Below are 22,249 nucleotides of genomic sequence, written 5' to 3'. Positions count from 1 at the left end.
GGACGCAGCATTGCAGCTGTGTGTCGCTCAATCGTCGAAAGAAAGAGAGTGCGCATGCTCTTTGTTTGTGAAATTGAGGAACATAGCGATAGACTACAGTAAGTGTTGAGCATTATTTCGGAGCAACTGTTGCTGCTACGTATCAATATTATTTTTTGATAATATATTGTTCCAAACATGGCTAAAAAGTGTTTTCTGTGTGATTTAAGTGACTCTGTAATGGATTTTAACGATGAAACTTTTAAAAATTGTTCATTAAAATTGGCTTTTCGAAAATTAAAAAACTTTAAATACAACGACGTTGAACTAACCAACGCGTCATTTCTTGGTTATCATACCACGTGTTATAAAAAAGTGACTGCATTAAACAATAAATATATTGAAGAACTTAATAATTTTGCTACAGAAAATGCAGTAAGTACATAATAAAAAAATCTTTTAAATTTATATAGTAAACACATTTTAAATATTTAATTTTTATAACGAAATAATGCTACTGCAAAGCGTGTGGAATTTAATTATAATTTAAATTAGTTGTTACGAGATAGAATAATTCTTAAGAAATTAGCATTTTTTGTATTATTAAATTCCATCACATGTAAGCTACTTACTGTTTTTTAAAAAAATTAGTTTAAAAAAGTAACCTAAAAATGTAATTTCAGTTGAATAATTTTTCGTAAGATCATTCATGATGATTTCTTCTTATAGCTTTATCAATAAAACATTTTATGAAAATTATCTGTCAAATACTTTTATTTCATCAAAAAAACCTACTTTTTCAGGTGCGTGTTAATACTTCCACCGCTAGTGAAGCCTCAAAAAGTATTGCATCTAATGTCGATTCCTGTGCAACAGGTACAGAGGGTGAAGAAAGTCATGCTGATGCTATGACAGAGATTTCTACAAATGTAGAAGAGGTATTAAATATTCAGATTTTTATTTGAAGTGTATTTTTTAACATGAATTTTCTTCTTCGGCCATTATCTTATTTAATAAATAATTTTTGTTTTAGGAGGCATCAACCTCAGCACCATCGTCATGTAGCAAAATCACTTGTCTGTTTTGCAATTATGAACGCAAAAAATGTGGGAAGCAGGTACTACATCTCAGATTTGCTAAAACTGAAGAAGCAGTACAAAAAATAAAAGATATGGCCGACAATCTTAATGATGCAGACATCCTCTTAAAACTTACAAATCAAACTGTTGCTTATCATCAGTCCTGTTACGCAACGTATCAATCCAAAGAGAAGTGGGCTACCGAAGAACATACCGATTCAAGTTGGCATAAATACAGAAACTTGCATAAATTGGCTTTTGAATCGTTATGTGATTTAATTACAAACGAAATTATAAATAATAATCACGTTGTGTACTTTGCGCAGTTATTCTCACGATATCAAGCTTTGTTGTTGGAGTACGGAGATCGTGAATTAAATGTCGATGAAATTCAAGATTACCGACCGGAAACTTTACAAAAAAAATTATTAAAAAAATTTGGTGACCGTATTGTAATAGAAGCGTCTACTGGTCCTCGTTGCCAAAAAATAGTTTATCAAGCAGACATAGATGTTTCAGTAATGGCTACAAACTTAAAATTGTTGGAAACAAGAAATGATCAAAAATTTTAAGATGTAGCATATCATTTGAGAAAGTGCACCAAGAATATTAATGCTCATCGACTCCCCAGTCATTTTACTGCTGATGACATTATTCGCGGAGAATGTGAAATTCCTGAAATACTATTTTATTTAATGCAAAATCTCATCGTAGGTCCGAACGTTTCCGAGGAAAATTGTGAACAACAGAATGTCAAAATAACATCAATATGTAGTGACATAATTTATGCAGTCACTAAAGGTAGATGTAAACCAGCAAAAAGTTTAATGCTTGGACTGGCAATGAAGTCTTTAACAAATTCTCGGCAAGTAATGACGATGCTCAATAGATATGGCCATACTATTGGGTACAATTTGGCCGAAGAACTCGAGACAGAAATGACGTATACGTCGGTCCAAGATAATAATGTAATACCAACCGGCATCAACACATCGAATGGACACTGCACTCACGTAGCGTTTGACAACTTTGACCGCTTCGTTGACACCACTTCTGGAAAAGATACTATGCATGACACGGTTGGTATTATTTATCAGTTTCCTAGTACTTCTGCAGATGATTCCGACGATGAAACAGCTGAAACACGTGAAGTTGGTGGCGACGTAAATAGTGAAGCACCTGCACGTAAAAGAAGGCGTTTTAATGAAATTGTGCGAGAAATTCGACCATACTATTCTAAACCAACCGCTAGTTTGCAACTGCTGCCGGTAGATTCATTTACTAATACACTGGATATATGCAAAGGTTCTACAGAAATTGCTATTGACAAAGATTTATTATGGGTAATGTCATTATCTCGAATAAATTCAGTTCCAATGTGGTTGGGCTATAACTGCATGACGTCAACTGATCGGAGTGAACAACAAAAGATCAAGTATTTATCTCCGATAAATAATTCTCCAACATCCTACGCAATCGTCAACGAAACATTAATCATAGCAAACGAAATAGCTGAAAAGTGTAGCCAACCACAATTTATCGTGACATATGATTTAGCAATAGCAAAAATGGCTATGCAGATCCAAGAAAAAGAAAAGCCAAAATTTGACAGCATCTTTATAAATTTGGGAGCATTCCACATGGAAATGGCATTCTTCAAAACGATTGGGAAGTATATTGATTCTAGTGGCTTAGTGGAAATTCTAGTTCAAGCAGAAGTATTAGCCGGTGGCTCGATGAACAGCTACTTGGACAGCAAGCATTTCAATCGATGCAAGCGCTTACATCCACTAACTGCTGCAGCATTGCAAATTCTTCATTTTGAACAGTATTTATCCACAATAAATGTATCTCCCGAGTCGTTGGATGAATTGCTACAAGCTCAAATACAGAATGCATCAGATCAGGCTGCATGTGACGTCAACAAAAGAGTGGAACTGCCAGATTTATTGCAGCGTATTTCAAATGGATATAAACAGTTCTGCAGAGACACTTTAAGTGGCGCAAAAGGAAAAACCGCTCAATTTTACTATCAGTATTGTGAATTAATTAATTTATATCTTCGATTTTCAAGAAGCATGCGCACTAGCAACTTTGAATTGTATGTGGACTCGATATACAACATGTGTGATTTATTTTTTGCGTTTAACCAGCCTAATTATGCTAGATGGGCTGTGTTATACTTGAGTCATTTGATCACCTTGTATACTGAAAATTCAGTTTTGGTAGAAGAATTTCGTCGCGGCGCCTTTGGAATCAGACGCACCAAAGCAAATTTTGCTCGATCACCTGTAGACTTGACGCTAGAGCAGACTATCAACGCTGATGCTAGCAATCAGTTGACTGATAATCTTGCAGTGGACTCAATATCTGCGCGTCAAAGATGGGCGCTCAGTCATAGCATGAGGACAAAAATATTATCGACTGTAAAAGAAAATCTCGGGTTAAAAAAGAAAGATGATACTTCACACTCATTGCAAAAAAGCACGATCAAAAAAGACAAAAAAAGCCTGGACAGTATTATTGAGGCAATAAAAAATACAATGAATCCGTTTGATGAAACGATAGATAAAAATCATGTATTCAACATTTCCACGGCTAAAGCAGCATCTAAAGAAGTTGGTGATTTTTTGCTAAACGTCAAGGCAACTGGCAATCAACAAAAGCTAAATTTCATCACAGAATGTTCTACGGTTCCCGGAAGATTTGAAAAAGCTATCAAACGGAATAAAATCTTGAATTTCGCTTCGGAGTGCACAAGTAAAGTTGTAATGAGTAAAGATCAAAACAAAAGGGTGTTATTGAAAATGGAACGAGATATATTTGGACGACTGTTGGCAATTAGTATTAACAAGAAAATTAATTTGGATTTGCTAAACTTTTCCACTAGCACTCTCATGTTCTGGTCAAATGTTCAAAACTGATAAGTCAACGTTAGCGAAAGCTTTAAAATCGGAAACAGAAGTGGTCGAGCCGACAAATATCAGCGTTGAAATAATCGACGGTTTTTACTTTCGGCATTTAATCGGATCTTCTATGCCACAAACATTTGAAAAAGTTGCAGAGTCAATACTCATAAAACTTTGTTCAACAGCAGTAACAGAAATACATTTAGTTTTCGATCGTTATTTATCACCGTCGATTAAAGATTCCGAACGTCACAGTCGCAAAGAATTCGACACTCCGTATAAAATATCCGGACCTCAACAAACCAGATCCAAAGATTTTTTGAACAGCCTCAAAAACTATTCTTTCAAAACTGCCTTGGTACATTTTTTGGCTGAGTATTGGGAAAACCAAAATTTGATAACGATCATTAAAAATAAAAAAAATTTCTTAACCGTTGACCATCAGTGTTTCTCTTACGAAGTTCAGCAAAATGCTATAAAAAAAAATGAAGAAGTTGATTATGTATGCCATCATGAAGAAGCGGATACAAGGATAATTTTTCACGCATATAAAGCGGCACCAGGTTCAAAAATTTTAATAAAGGCCTCTGATACGGATGTTTTGGTTATTTTGTTGGGAAATATGCACAAAATTCAACATTCAGAAATTTGGCTAGCCAATTCAGCGACAAAAAAAAATCAACATCTGGAATGCGTTAATTGCACTGAATTAGCGTTGAAGTTGGGATCCAAGTTATGCCAAAGTCTTCCAGCTTTTCATGCATTTACAGGATGCGATTATACGGCAGCATTCTTTAATAAAGGAAAAGTGAAACCTTTTAAATTAATTTCCAAAAACGAAAAGTATCAGACAGTTTTTTCGTCATTAACAGACGAAGCTGATCTTTTCATTAACGAAAAAATGGACACAGTTCAAGAGTTCACTGCTAGTATGTACGGTATAAAAAACTGCAACAGGGTGAATGAAGCGAGATATCGAATTTTTCTCAAAAATTATTCTTCGAAAGAAGATAGCGAAACATTTAAAAAAAAAATCAAAAGTTTTGACTCAAATACTATACCACCGTGCTGGATATCACTGCAACAAAAAATTTTAAGAACAATTTTTGTCAATTCTATGTGGCTTCATGCGACGGATCCTCAATGTGTTAAATTACAACCTGAAAATTGTGGATGGTATCTTGATGGTTATCTACAACCAACAGGATTAATTGGGGACCAAACGCCTTTAACAGTACAAGATATTGCTGAAATAACAGAAGACGAAAATAGTGACGAATGTTGTGAACTTGAAGATACAAGTTTTATTTCCGATGAATCAGACCATGAATAATGTAAATTAATTAAAAAATTTTTTAATCAAAATATTGTATTTATAATAAAATTAAATTTTTGTACAAAATTATAGCTTTGTATTTCATGTTTGTAATTTATGTTTTATTTAATTTTTTTTTCGGAAAAACTTTTGATTTTTTGCTTTGCTTTGTTTTCGACAATTGCGCGACACACAGCTGCAATGCTGCGTCCTTTTCTATCGCACTGGATACGTTCCTCGGACCTCTCTTTCGCACGTATTCAACCGCACGAATATTTCGTTTTTCAAAAATCGACAACCGGGATTTAGCACCAACTTTTTGCAGCCAACCTTATGTCATTATATTCATAATAAAATTATCTTTATTTTGATATAAGGTTTATCGCGTAACTGGATCGTTGCAAATTACTAGTATCGATTTACCTGTATATACCTGCCTACCTGATAATTGCACCGGAAAAAAAAAGTCAACCCAGCGTTTGCATATTCTATGAGCTACATACTTTCGATTAGTATACAGTTTTTTGCGTAAGGGAATGAGTGTAATGTTTAAAAAAAAATCATTTTTTAATTAGTAATTAATTACACTTTGCACCAAATTTTTCAGACAACCTCCTGTAAATAATTTTTTTTACATATTTAATTTTAAAAAAAAATATATTTTCATCCCGTAATACGATGGGTGAGGGTTATTCTATGGCCGGCTCTCCTACTAATAGAGGTTGTCTAGTGAGTGATAAAGATATATGTGTGTATGGTGCTATATAACAAGAAGTTGCGCTCGATTTCCGATACGACGAAAGCAAAACTTTTCGTCAGTGATCTGTCAAACTTCGTTTGTTTTTGTTAAGTAACGTTGTTTGGAGGGAAGATATTGTTTTTTTTGATAAAATAGGAAGGTGAGTACTCTTTTAAGTTATGTAAGCTAAGGATTAGATAGTTTTTAAAACATAATGATGGTTTATAATGCTGGATTTGCGATATTAATGATCATAACCCTTATTATCTACCACGCATTTCTTAGGTTATTTTTTGTAAAACCAGTGAGAATTTGAAAGGGGTAAATTTGAAAATTATTATTAAAATATGTATGCATTCTATTAGTTAACTTATTACGACATGTTATTGTATATGTTTTTAAGGTTTTATAAGTTTTGTTTTTTTGATGGTATTCCTTAAAAAATAATGTCACGATATTACCTATTCATAAAATAATTATTTTTATTTTTTGTTTCAGATGGCACGAGAACCTAAAAAACGAAGGCAGTATGCGCTTTCAGACATCCAAAATGCCGTAAAAATGGTCGCAGAGGACGGTGTCAGCATTTATGCGGCTTCTAAGGCAACTGGAGTACCATGGAGCACAATAAAAGACTACCTATCCAGAGAAGACAAAACGGTAGCCAAAATTGGCCGGCCATTTGCTTTGACTTCCTCAGTAGAGATTAAGCTATTTAATTATATATTAAAAATGCAGGAACTAGGGTTTGGACTGACGGTTCGCCAAATAAGAGAGATTGCCTTTAAACTAGCTAAGTCTTCTGACAGACTGAACTACCTCAATGAACAGTCAAAAAGAGAAATAGCCAGTAAGTGGTGTTGGCAATCTTTTAAAGAAAGATATGGTCTATCCTTAAGAGTAGCTGAGAATTTATCTGCGTATAGGGCATCTATGGCAAATGTCACAATAATACAAGACTTCTACACTAAACTTGAGAATAAACTAAATGAATTGGGTATTAAAGATAGTAGCAATCGTATTTGGAACTGTGATGAAACTGGTCTCAGCTATGTCACCAACAAAGGAAAGGTTGTTACTTCTATAGGAAAGAAATATGTTTACAACTGTACATATGCTGAAAGGGGCGAAAATACCACGTTATTGGGATGTGTCTGCGCGCAGATGGGACGTGGATTCCTCCACTAATCATATTCAAAGGTGTGAGATGGAGTGAGAACCTAAAACGGGATGCCTTGCCAAATGCTATGGTAAGACTATCACCCAAAGGATGGATTAACGCGGATCTGTTTATGGAGTGGTTTAGATTTTTTATTAGGGCTATTCCAGATGAACGCCCAGTAATGCTGCTAATGGATTCTCACGCCTCCCATATTACTCCAGATATCATACAATTAGTGAAGGAAAACCAAATTTATCTTTTTACTTTCCCAGCTCACAACACACACATTTTACAACCACTAGATGATGGTGTTTATAAATCTCTCAAGAGTCATTGGAATGATAGCGTGAAGGAGTACATGATACGTCATCCAACCCAAAAACTCGACAGATCTCATTTTAACACCTCAATCCTGCTTACTTTAAGGCTTTTACGACCACTAACATTACCAATGCTTTCCAAAAATGTGGCATCTGCCCATTTAATAAAGACGATGTCCATCTTGACGCTTTGGCTCCATCCTTACTGACGGAAAGGACCTTATCTCCACAAGCAGAAAAAGGAGAAACGATCGAGCACGTTGGGGCTGGTAACCAACCCACTCCGCTATCCGAAATTGATAATATAATGGTAGTTCCGACTCCTTCAGCCAAAAAGAAGACAAATAGGAAAAAAATTGATTCTTCCGCGAAATGCTTTAACGATCAAGCAATCACTGAACCTTCACCGTCCACATCGGCGTTATTGTCCTCAGCTTCAACATCTTCGCTATCAACACCTGCGGCATCTTTGCCAAGGTCCTGGAAATCATCATCAGATTCTACGAGAAAGAATTCGAAAAACAACACTGAAGATGACTGGACGTGCACCAAGTGTCTTGGCAAGTATTCTGACGACTTCAAGGCAAAAAATGCCAGGGAATGGATACAATGCTCATACTGTGTCCGACCATATCACAATATATGCCTTGATGTAGCCCCAGATGTCGACGAGCTGTATGTTATGTGTGATGAGTGTGCCGAATTGTCCTAAAATAATAATAATAACACATGTAACAATACTTACATAGTTCATATATTTAATAAATAATAATAATAAAGTATAATATTTGACTTATTTCAAGTTTATGCTATTGAAATTTCATACATTTTGACTAGAAATATTTATTACCATATCACGATATAACATCCCACCGCAAAGTAAAATAAAAAATAAAAAAAGTAATTACGGTGTACGTTTTTTAATAAGACTGGATCACAATTCTTATTTTCAGTTGTAAGCGCGTATATGATGGTTTTTGGGGATCTGATAGCAAAATATAAAGAGCTCCAGAACTGATTAAATAATCGATATCACGGATATACCTACATTTACCCCTTTACATTTTTAAGAAATTATTGCAATTAATCCTAACTTTTCAGGTAGTTTCCGATTCAGATCTAAAAATCATGAACGTTGTTAGAGTATTACTTTTCTTATGGAATCTTCATTTAATTATTGTACACGAACACAGCATTTAAGAACATAAGCCTTTTGAAGTGTAAGAACATAAAACTTTCAAATTGGGGCTCCAAATTTCGACGGAACCCTGAAAATACATATTATATGCCCATAACAAGTGCTTCAGACTCAAATGACTAATCAAATATTAATGACCATGTTTTCACATTTTTATTCCCATTGTGGGGCGTCTAGAGGCGTCGGGATACGCCGCGTTCATCGCGCGAGGGACCGTCTGCACTTCGGGCGTGGAGGTAGACGACCAGATGCAGTCGACAAGTAGTATTATTTTACTAACTTGCTTGCTTGCCTATCGTGTGAGTCACTAATATACATCATAGTGTTGTACTGTATTATTTAAGCATATTTTTTAGCCTTCAGCTTCTTCAAATAGCAGAAATGCCAATGGGCCTGCGCCTCGAGACTACCTTGCATCCCAGGAAGAGACGTGCGTGGAACCCGTATTTATTAAAAAACTGACTATATTAGCATAGTATATAGTTATATTCTTCGTGGCTCCATTCGAATTCTACATACATTGCATTAATCATTATTGAAGAAATAAAAGGTCTTAGAGATTTTATTATTTTAATTAATTTTACCTATTCATACACGAGACTATTATTTGCAGAGAAATTTGTGACCTGTATGATGTCGAGGTGCCTGCATCATTGACATCACAGGCGATACCATCTACATCGGCGGCTTACCCACCTTCGCCCGCAATGTAAGTAAATTATGTAACATTGATTTCCTTTACAGAACGAATTACTGAGTTAATGAATACTCTTCTTCCAACTAATATCTTCCCTTTCTTGGCGTGCGTCCGTGCAGAATGGGATGTCGCCAACTTAATGGCTGACAGGCTTTCGCTGCATGTTTCAGTACGACAACTTTCTCTGTTATCCCTACTGAAACATTTAATGAGATAAAACCTTTAGTTGCGAATGCAACGGACATGTACTAGTTATACAATAGAATAGAATTACAAAGCAACCAGCTCGTATAATGTCATAGGTTTATAGAGGATGGAGGGAGTAGATCAGCCAGCACACCACGGACCCTCCCGGAGATCGCTTAATGATGAGATTGTGTATGTGCTCTAAATAGTGCGTGGTTTCATATTAATACTATTGTTGAAACACTTGAGTGAGTTAAGCGGCTCCGATGAGGAGGGGGAGGACGATGAATTGGCCTGCTGCCTCCGAGCCTGGTGATGTACAGGATTTGGCAGGTCTAAGTGATGGTACGCTGCGACCAGTTGATCTTTTTGACTTTGTGTGGACGGAATACCCTAACTCTCCAATAACATCAAGCAAGAAAAGGGAGCCGTTCACTCCAGATCATATTGGCCCAACTGTGCCATGTATTAATGAATATGACTTTTTCTCCACAATATGGGACCACCTTGTTAAAGAGACTAACAAGTCAAAGAATTTGGACAGAGGTAGCCTTGGCCCGAGAAGCCGTCTCAATTTTAGGAAAGAAACAGCGGTAGACGAAATTCATACTATGTTAGCCATAGTATTAGCGATGGGTATTGTTATAAAAACTAAAATAGCAGATTAATGGTCAACGGGTTGAGACATTTTTTCAACGCCCGGATTCCGTGCACATATGTCCCTTCGCGTTTTCAATTATCGACTTCTTGCTTGCATTTTTATAATAATAATAGGAACATGCGTGTGTTAGATTATTAAACTTTTATGTTATTATTTAATAATCATAAAGTACTAAATAACAATGAAAAAAGCCTAGTGTGGGTGATTCAGGGTTAAAAGAGTTATGTTTTGATATCTTAAAACTAAAAAGTAGCTCAATCATATTTGAAAGTCAAGGAATAATCAGGAACAAACAGCTAGGATTGCCAACCTAAGTCTACTAAGGTTCGTTGGTGTAGCGCAGTTGTGCTTAGACACATTTGGCTCGTAGCTGCTGCACCGAACTTTCTGTTCTGATATTATTAGCCTTATAATACGTATATTGTATGTTGTTCTATGTATATTGAACAAATATTATACTGTATATTTAGTAATATTTAAAAGATGAGCTGGGAGTTTCTTATCGGTTTTTCTCCCCATGTCAAAGCTCCTTTACGAACCGATGTAGAGTCATGATGTAATAAATATATTTCAAAGAATAAATTAGTTTACTTGAATATTAAGTTTATAAGATTTTCATATTCACTTTACTTGTAATTTCTATACCATATACTTTATTTCTGGTAGCCATTCAAACACGTGCACTAGAAGATCCTAGCCTATCAGAAGCAAATTTTTTTAAATTAGTGCCCATAACCACACATATATTCGAAATGTCAAAACATGTACTTTGGATTAAAACATTGCCCTTATGTAAGTCCTTATGTCTATAAACCTTACAACTTCCGGGTAATTGATTGGTGAGAAATAGCATTTTAAGTGAAGCAACTTTTGTTATTGTATAAAAATAGATAAGAAAAATTTTTGTGTGTTAATTAGAACTTTCTTTTTTGGTCGAAAAAAAATACCGAAAGCCAAGGCTTGCCTTGATTTGCAATGATGAGGAGGGAGCTATGTCGAACACTACACCATCCAACGTACGTTACACTCCAGCACAAGATACGATGAAGAAAAATATTGCTAAGCTGCATAATATGGAGCTTGACTTAACGGAAAGAACTTGACATTTTGACGGCGAGAAAATGAAATTTGTGAGAAGAAGGTCAGGTCAAGCTTAAAGAAAATCAGAGGGTGTACTCTATGACGCACAGAAGAAAAAAAAATTTAATTATGTTCAAAGAATCTCGATGCAACTAAGTCATTGACGTCTCGTGCTGGCCCTGGACGCCCAATAGCCATATAAAATGATCTTGAAATGCAACTTCTCTTATTATCTCAGCAATAGTAGAAATCCCAAGTCTATATGAGTAATGTAGATCTACAAATTTGCAGCCACTTCCAAGATATCTGAAATATAAAAAATTCATGTTACATATAATTTATTTACAGGTCAATCACTTCAGAAAAAATGGAAAAATATAAGAAGCTGCTTTGCTCGAGAAATACGAAGAATGAATAATACCAAAAGTGGGTCTGCTGCTTCTAATAAAACTCCCTATATTTATTTTAAACAGCTGTTGTTTTTGAAGAATACTGTTGGTAATTTAAACACAGAGAGTAGCATTACGGAAGAAGAAAAGTCGAAAACTGATCAAGAACCTTTAGGGCCGTAGTCTAGGGACAATATAGTGGGAAGAAAGAAGAAAAAACCTTCAGATGATGGCACAAGAGAATTATTGGAAACTTTAAACAAATGTATTGATTCTCGTAAAGATAACGCGGATGTTGTGGAACGAGATGAGGACAGAATGTTTCTGCTGTCCCTTTTATAATCTTTTAGGAAAATTCCCGAACACAAAAAACCAGCAGCGAAAATTCAATTAATCACAATGATCGATTCATTCGGAACCAATACGCCAAATAACGTATATCCAAACTCCGTTTGGCGTAATTATTATGATGAGTTCGAGTATGAGCGTGGCTATTTCACACCAGAGGCCGGGTTTTCTACAGCAATCAAGTCAACAATTAAGTCAAACAGCACGGTTACGCTCTGAAACACCAACACAACAGAATTACTATACTCTACCAACTTCAGTTCCTTCACCGCAAGAACGTTCAGAGTCGCGAGTTTCTACTGCCACTTCAAGTGCCTCGCAAGATTCTGATTTTTGGACTTATTTTATCTTTATTTAATTTTTTTGAGCTTTCAATTTAAAATTAGTTTATATAGTTAAACAATAAATAAATACAAAACAATACAACTTTTTACGGATGTAGATCGCGATTTTATTATACATATTGATTTTATTTATCCCGACGTTTTGAACACTTAACAGCGTTCATGGTCACGGGTAGACTAAGATGTTTTTCGTCTAATAAGATGTTATCAGTCTTTGAAATAACTTGTAAGACGGATAACTTTGTAACTTTTGATAACTTTTACAAAATTTTAAACAATTATAATTATTCCTTTTCTTGCAACCTTCCAAATTTTTGCCATCAATATAGATATATTGGTATGAGTACAACAATCTGTTGCTATTATTTTACTATTTTATCCATATAACCCAATTTTATTGGTTGAAGTCAACCGATGTTCTTATTTTAGAACATGAGGTTACTACACGGTGAGATTTGTTTTTTGAATGTACTTATTTTAGGTCTTTCGTTCTTTAATTTAATTTGTTTTGTTGTTGTAGTTTTAAATGAAGTTCAAATTCTAGAGGAGTTGGACAATAGTGAGGGAGATTTCAGTGCTTGATGATGGGGAAATATATGAGCCACTACAACATCGCGCCAATTCAGATTCAGTTGGGCTCAACAGTTCCGAATCAGGTGAATTCATTTCAGAATCTGATGGTCATTTACCATCCCAACCTTCATCGCCAGCACTTTCCTTGTCTTCGTTGATTCGGGGACGATCGAGTTCTAGAGCAGCAAGAGGACAACATTCAGGCAGAGCCATAGGGAACAGAGTACGTCTGGTACGACTAGTCGCGGAAGGGGGAGAGAGAGAGTTACTTCCAGAGAGTACCATCATGACGAATCGCGTGCCTCGGGACTGCATCATGACCGCTGACAGTGGGTTTTTGAAACTGAACCGTGGAACTACTGAGGTGCTAGCTTCTCAACACGGAAATTTACTATGACCAAATGGTTATACAACAAGGCAGTTTTACTTATATAAACTTGTCTAGCTGACAAAATCTACGATATGTGTACGCGTTGGAATAAATAGAGTAAAAGATATTTACAAGTTCCACTGCCTGAAATCATCAAAATGTAAAACGCCAACATGGGTGGCGTTGATTTGGGAGAGAGAATGATAGCGGTCTGCCCGATACGAGCGGGAACTCGTAAATGGATAATCAGGTTTATCTTCCACACGATCCATATGATAGTATCGAACTCCTGGGTCGGGAACAACGTCGTGAACATGATGTTCCCTTGGATAAAATACCTCAGCTCCACCAGTACAAATTAAAATTGGGCTATAAACTCATTGAAGCTAATATAGTGTCATAAAATGAAGAGGAGTCTATTGAGTATCACTTAGAACTGCCTAGCCAGCAAAAAAAGAGACGAGTCACGATAAATCCACTGTCGACCTTGCAGAAGAGAGTCTTAAGCTATACTAGCTTATATATATATATATATATATATATATACACTATATGCCAAAATATGAGGGATGCAATAAGACAACCATAGCTAAGTGCCGCTTCTGTCAAGTTTTCCTATGTTTAAATAGTTCAAGGAATTATTTTCCTCATTTTCACTGATTATTTTTATGATCTCACTTTTAAATACTATTAGACTCAATGAAGTTTAGTATAGCTACAAGTTGATTATCTAGACTAAAAAGTTATTACGTTTTTAAGATTTTTTATGTTCCTCTTTTGTTATTTAAACAAAAAGTCATCCATGGGACTAGCACTGAAAGTTGTATTTATGTAGTAATAAGATACCGAAGTATTCATTATTAAAAAATATATGTCTCCATATAAATTGTTTTATTTTGTTAAAGAGAGCGAATGTCCTAAAGTAAGTATGAACATCAAAACAATTAAATCTCAATATTATGAAACTGTTGTCCTATTATATAATATAGTACGTCGGGAAAATCCGGTTTTTCACACCAAATATTTTTTTTACATTTTTTCTTGCTACGCAAATACGTTATCCTTAAAAATTCAGGTAAAAATAAGTAAAAAGCATATCCTCGGACTCAGGAGGTTAGACTCAAGAGTCACTGCAATAATCTGCAGCTGGGTGTACCCTCAAATTGTAAGTATTAGTAGTATCTATTCGGTTAGATTTTAGTTTTGTAAAACCAATAATTAGTGTACTCTTCCAAGCTTTAATATAAATATTGATAATAAGTGTTTATTTAATCTATCTTTTTTAGTTTTTGGAAGATGACTATTATGTCTGTGAGGCATGCAGAGATCTTGCCATGGCTACAGTTAATCATAATTTGCCGAATGATGTTTCCGGCGGTGTTGAAGCTGGAACAAGTACAAGACACACAAATGTCTGCCTTTTATGTGGCTGTTCAATATTGCAACAACAAAGTGATATTGTTTTAAGAGAAACTCTACTGAAATGCAACAATATATATATAACATTATAGAAAGCAGAGTAGCACCAAGAGATGTTTGTATACTTTAAAAAAAATGAAAAGCATTTATTTAATTGAACTTCTAATAATTAAATTGTAGTGTTTTAGTTCAGTGCTGTAAGTAAATAATTATTATGTGACAAAACATACATCAATGAGCCTTTGTCAATCTTAATTTATGAAAATAATTTCAAATGAAAATACTTTTTTCAGATCTCGTCAGTAGATCGTATTTGTCATGCTTCTTGGATACGAACTAAAAGAGAGGTTATTCGTATGAATCGTCAAGATGAAAATAGGCCTCTACGGAATCTAACAAATGTTGATGTGCAACAAGATGAAACTCAAACAAATGAAGCCGCACCTGCTGAGCCCACACAGCTGGAACCATCAGTTAGAACCCACCAAATAGTTTTACCAGACTACAGACGAGCTGCCAATTCTACACACAATTGTGTTTTACCAAATTGTAACAGTACTACCTTCCATAACATATCAAATAAATTACGAGCCACTGTATTACATAATCACCATTTTCTTATTACTTGCCAAAACTGGCTCGAATATGTAGTGAACATTTAAAAAATAATTCCTGGGATACATTGTTCACATCAGACAACAGTATAAAAACATTGACTGTAGAACAAATTCAACATGTGTTTTCATTTGTTAACACATTCAGTCCGACCCTTGACTTTAATATCCAGAATATAGATAACAGGGTATTTCAGTACTCGATTGGTCTTACAAAGGAGAAATTCAATATGTTAATTGAAGAACTACCACGAATCTCCCAACTGCACAGAGGTCTTAGGCACAGCTGCACTTTTACTCAAAATGAGAACTGGCAACTCAGATGAGAGGATTGCCACATTATTACAAGTACCAAGGCGAACATTGGAAGGTTTGATGGACAAGGTGAGGGAGATTTTGTAACAAGACACCTTGGCATTTACCACATAACTCATGAAGAATTATTGGAATATAACCTAACCATTGCTAATGGACTGTTTGGAGGTGAAAATATTGCAATTGTCATATGTGATGGATCATATATTTATATTAATAAAAGCTCTAACTCTATGTTCCAAAAGGACTCATATTCATTGCATAAATACAGAAATCTGGTAAAACCATTATTAATTGTTGCTTGTGATGGATATATTGTTGATTGTTTTGGCCCATATAAAGCGACTACATCAGATGCTGTAATTATGAATAATTGATTTTATGATGAGAATTCTGCTCTAAAGTTGTATTTTACAAGTGGTGACGCTTTTATCTTAGATAGAGGATTCAGAGATAGCATCAGTTTATTAGAAAACTGTGGCTATAGAGCAGGGGTGCTCAACCGGTCGATCGGGATCGACAGGTCGATCGCGAGTGCTTTTTGAGTCGATCTCGAGAAAAAAATCCGGTATAGTAAACTAAAATCGGTAATCACGTACCATCTTACGAAAAGTATACTCAGGACATGCAGTGGCATGCAGATTCAACATCCAAAGTCGAGCGACTTTGGATGTAGTTAAGTTTAGAACTTTAGAACGCATTTGTTTTGTAAGAACCAATAAACTCGCAATTTCGAATAATAATTATGAGTTTTTTCATTGACATTTTCGAGCAGACCTACATTTACCTTGACAAAAAAATGCATGCTATGTCATCGTGACACTCTACCTAGACGACAATCCTTCATCACACATACTTGAAGCCTCTCAGAGCCGATCGATCGTAGTCTAACAATTTTGAGGTAGATCGCCAGCAGTTCAAGCTTGAGCACCCCTGCTATAGAGCATTTATGCCAGAATCACTGTTAAAAGGTGAACATCAGTTGACAACAGCTCAAGCTAATCAAAGTCGTTGTGTTACCATTTGCAGGTGGTTGGTGTAAGTGGTCAATGGATAGTTCAAAAGAGACTACAAAATATTAAGACAAGAATATTTCAATAGTCAATTCCACACATGATGCAAAACTTTGAAATAGCTGCTGCTTTATTAAATAGGTTTGGTGTTCAAGATAATATAAATGCCAGACAAATATTGGAAATAGTGAGAGGGAAAATTAATTTAGATAATAATCTGGCAAACATGGTTGAGGCTCACAACATGAATAGAAGAACAGCCAATTTTCAAAATATAACGGCTCACAGAAACAATGTTTACTTTCCCATGTTAGAATATAATGATTTAATTTTATTTGCACTGGGAACATATCAAATAAGACAAGCTCGTTCTTATTATGGGGAGCATGTCCATTTCCATGGTGGATACAGAATTGAGGTGTGCAGTGAGCGTCTAGATTCCTCTGGAGACAACCTTAGAGGCAGTGGTGATACAATATTAATAAGAGGTAAAATAAAGTCGCACCATATTTCCAGAAGACAACAAGCAGGAATAGTAGAATATTGCTGTAGTTGCTTAGTTGGTAGACGGACCGTGGGCTGATGTGCGCATACTATGACACTTGTTTGGTATCATGGTTGGGCCAGACATCAACAAAATATTACAGCACCTGCAGAATATCTTGATGATATTGTGATAAGAGATGATGGAGAGTAAAAAAATATAATAGTAACAACTTGTTTTTTTTTACCCCACTATAGGTAGTAAACTTTTATACATAAGAGAGAATTAAATAAAGAGAAACTGGCTTTTTGCCGATTCTTGTTATAAGATCTTCCGCTTAGGGTTTGTGAACCGACGTTTCATTGGCTCGAAATTATCTTCGAACCTTCATTGACTATCACAAGTGCTTGTACCGTAGGTATGTGCCTTTCACAACACTTATTTATACAAATACACACACTCACCTACTACTACTATAAAATGAGACATTATATAAACATGTGCATGCAATAACTGACTATGTCTGACCAGAAAACTTACAACATTCGTTTAATTTCTTTATTTTTTATAGCAGGGCTTTAATTTCATTTAATACAGGGCATATTTTTTAAATATCTTTGAATCATGCAATACTAAATGAAACTAAATTTAGAGTTGTTAGAATCTCAATTTGAACATATTGTATAAGCTATGGGGTTTTACTAGTGCCCCAATGTTGATATCGCAATGTAAAATCTAATGCATGTTTGTTTATCAAAATAAAAGAAGTCAACAAAGAAATGCCTACCCATAGAGAAAACTAGAAACCAGAGAGACGTCATAGCCAACTTGTGGCATATTTTACTAATCAAGAGACAACTTGTCAATTTAAAGACAATTTACAATTCTAGAAAGTTTACCCAGGTTTAAGAAATCCTGCAATAAAAAATTTCTTAGTATATCGCAACATTTTTACTATTATATCCCCTTAGAACCACAAATACAAAGAGTTCATAATCAGCAACCAAAAACCAGAAATGAAATAATTCAACAAATAATAATAATATGAAAAATTTTAATGTCTATTCCTTGGAGTAGTAGAAAACCAATCAATAGTTCGAAAATTTCAGACCCTCCAAACTATAACAAATCCTAATAAGTACCTATAATTTTGACTAAAACATTGAGAGAATTATGTGTTGTAATTACAACAATTGGTATACTCATACATAAAATACATTACTACTTTTAGCTGCATGAACCAATGAAAATACTGTTCATAACTTTAAACAACCTCAATATATCACTTTCTGAAATTACTTTTTCTATTTCCATAGGCAACAAAATAAAATATCTACACAAAACGAAGGAGCCAAAAATTCCAATTTTAAAAACTTCCAGAATATAAAAAATAATAACTTTTTAAGGACCTGTGTCTATAAAAAAAAATAGATACTGATTTGTCTGATAAATATAGATAATAATAACAGCATTACTTAATATTATGTACCTACAAACACTATAGTCTTTAGGACTTAAAAAGAGCAGAATATTGTGACGAAGAATGAAATTGTAATACTGTAATAACCATCACGTTTTTGTTCTCAAACTAGACAGTAATATCAATATACTAGACAAGACAGTTGAACCCAACTGCTACCAATTTAATCACATAAAATTATTTAATGGATCCAAAACTCGAAAAAGATATACGACCAATGTTATATAACGAGTAACGACTAACGACAAAACAGTATTCTACTATTCACTATAGAATATATGTAGATCCACAACTCAAATGGACGACTAACGAAGTAACGACTACGGAGTAACGCAAATCGCAATTTCATTCATGGCAAGTAACAACCATCGTAAGAGTAAAAAAAGTGTTCTGTGGTAGCAACTGATAAAAATATTCACAAATATCAAAAATGAAAAAAATTGAAAAAGTGATTAGAGAAGCCATCGCTTCGTCACGACCACAGACTACAGAAGCTATTGATCACAGAACACTTTTACTCAACGACCTATGGATCCTATTGCCTATTGTTCTGTGCTACAGAGTCGTTACTTCGTTAGAGCGTAGACTGTTCTTTGCCACAGAGTATAATTCACGAAAGTTCACCACAAATGGCGGCTGTCTGTGCCATTTGTGGAAAATTGTTATTTTTATAATAAGGGGTTAATGTATGACCTTTTTATTGTAATAGGTACTTCGACTTGACATAGAACCTTCATGGTTAGAGATTTTTGAATGAAGAAACTTTTTTCACATGGTATCTATGTAGTTCTTCTTCGATGTCCAACTTTCAATGATCGACTCTCAGTTGTTTTTTAATTCAGCTTAGACAAGAAAGATGGATACACATTTTACACTTAAACTATTTACAGTGTTCGACAATCACTCAAACCTACAGTCCGTTCACAGTTATTTTACCTCTGACAGAAGTCATTATATGTTTTCTTTATGTTGGTGTTCCTGTCGAGTCGTTCTGTGAAGTTCCTAGCATTTTTCTTTCATATTTGTGATATTTTATCTGTTAGCATGCCGAAAAGAATTCAGCGTAGCGGAAGAAATATTATACTACCGGTGCGTGATTTCTGTGAAAGAGAAAAAGAAAATAATGCTCCTTTAATTCCATTTGGAAATGTTCGTCAACGAGTTGCCGCCATGACGGGTATGTAAATTAGGGTTTATCTTTAGTATTTTTCCCAATTTGAGTGGAAACTTGATGTCCGTTACCGCCATCAGTACATCTGTCGCGTCAACTTTGATTTTCTCTCACCATAAATGTTAGACTGCTATTTGTTATCCTTGCGAGTACAGTAACTATCTTGTGATGTTTTTTTGTATGTTTTTTTTTATAGTAATATAATCATCATCATTTGCTTCAATTTGAAATACAAGTTCTATGTCCTTTATAATTGTCTTTTTAGTATATTATATGATTTTATAATTTAGAAGAGTAATCATTGTCAATTATTAGTATAAATGCCTAGCCGACCCCTATTTTTTTTAGTTAGAACTACAATTTTCGTTTGGTAGCATTTGATACGATTAGGTAAAATTGTAAATAGGAACAGTTTTGGTATGAAATAGCTGTCTACATGCTGTGACATTTAAACATAGTGTTTTTTAATTTAAAATAAAAAAGGCTTTATAAAATAAAACTTTTTTCCTGTTTAAGGAATATATGAAAAAACCGTAAGCACCATAACTAAAGAAGGCGAAGTTGCTTAATCCACTTTTTAAAAAATTTCTACGCCCAAAAAAAACGTATCCAAGAAAATAAAATATTTTGGATGATTTTGATCTGTGTGTATTTCGAAATAAAATATTTGAAATGTATACCGTCAGAAAGGAGATACCGACTTTGGGGAAACTCTAAACGCAGAGTTAAAAATTTATATAAATTTACGTGGAGGTCGTACTACATTATGGAAAATTATACCTACCTACGAAAAAACGCTCCGTGAAACTCTATTTCACTATTTCTTGTGAAAAAGTGAAATATCGTGAAAAACGTTTGAGAGCTATGAATGACAGGTAGCCTAAAACGCAAATAGATTACTTTATTTCCGATTAAGATAATTATCCCGATGAATATATTGTGGTTATTACTGTGTTACTAACTAATACAATAACAAATGACAGCATACAATTAATACACTAAACGTGTTTTTTTAAGATACAAAGTAGCAACTCATAAATGGGTTGGTAATTCTTTGGTACTAGTTAAATACTTTTGATAAGCTTACACATATGTTTTGAGTTATTTTCATATTGTAATTATTATCATTTCGTATCTTACTGAACAGTTTATTAAATTGGAATAACGAACTTCGCTCCTGATGGAAATCTCCCGATCTTAAGTGATCGGTGTTTTTGTTTTTTATTTTAAAATAATATTATTAGATAGGCATTTTCTTAAAGATATATAAAGGTATAGTCTTACATTAAATAATAAAGCGAACGGAAATTAATATAATGAGATATGTATAAATAATATTATAAGATAGATATATTTTTTATCATCGGAATCCGAATAATAAAACTATTAAAATAACTTGTATTATTTCTTCTCTTCTACATGATACTATTCATTCACTGCATAAAAACCATTAAGTTCAATCGTTCTTGCGTACGATGATTCCCATCTGTACGAATTATCTCTCGGTACGAACTGGTTCTTTGTACGCCACATTTGTTAAAAAGTTAGGAAAAACAGACTATAACAATAAATACATCACACTGATGTAATTATTAATGAAAATTAACCTTTGAATAACAAAAATTGAAATTTGGTCAGCAAATTTCTGTAATGACTCCAAATATAAATTTAAATGCGTTCAACCGTCCCGATAACAAGATCTTATTACAAACTTTACGTTCAAATCATTATATTGTAACAAAAAAAATATCATCAATACCGTAAAATTTAACTTGTCGTTTGAGGGAGTCAAACTAAATATGGCAATATAACGCTCAGGTTAGCTAACGTAAAGGCTAGAGGTAAAATAACTGTGAACGCACTGTAAACATCTTAGATCTTAGATCTCTTGATGACACCCGTTGAAAAATACTAATTGAAGAAGGAATATTGCCGAAGACAAGATTTCGACTGCTCTCCGCCAGCTAAATCTGTAGTTGAATGACAAATAAATTATTTTTAAATTCGAATTAAAAGGTCGACAACTATTTTTTAACTAACTTTAAAAAAATTAATCTGGCAAAGGTAGAGGACAGTCATTAGGATAACTGGAATGAGTACATTCCACTGTTTCTCATGTCGTATAGAGCCGCGATAAACGAGACGACTACAGGGACTCCTGCGTACTTCAATTTTGAAAGGGAATTGAGATTGCCAGCTGATTTACTCTCAGGCTGTCCACTGGATACTCCGAAGACAACAGAGTATGTGCATGAGTTACGGAATAAGATGGTTGATATGACGAGAAATTTAAACGCTTTATTTTGAATGACTTGAAGTTGCCGCATCTTGTTTTTGCAGGTTCTGCTCCAAACTTTCGAACGGGTGGCTAAGTAATACGGAAGCAATGACAATCATATCTTGG

The sequence above is a fragment of the Leptidea sinapis genome, chromosome 2, assembly GCF_905404315.1.
Source record: "Leptidea sinapis chromosome 2, ilLepSina1.1, whole genome shotgun sequence".
NCBI lineage: Eukaryota > Metazoa > Arthropoda > Insecta > Lepidoptera > Pieridae > Leptidea > Leptidea sinapis.
The sequence above is the reverse complement of the archived record's forward strand: the minus strand, read 5'-3'. Positions refer to the sequence as shown.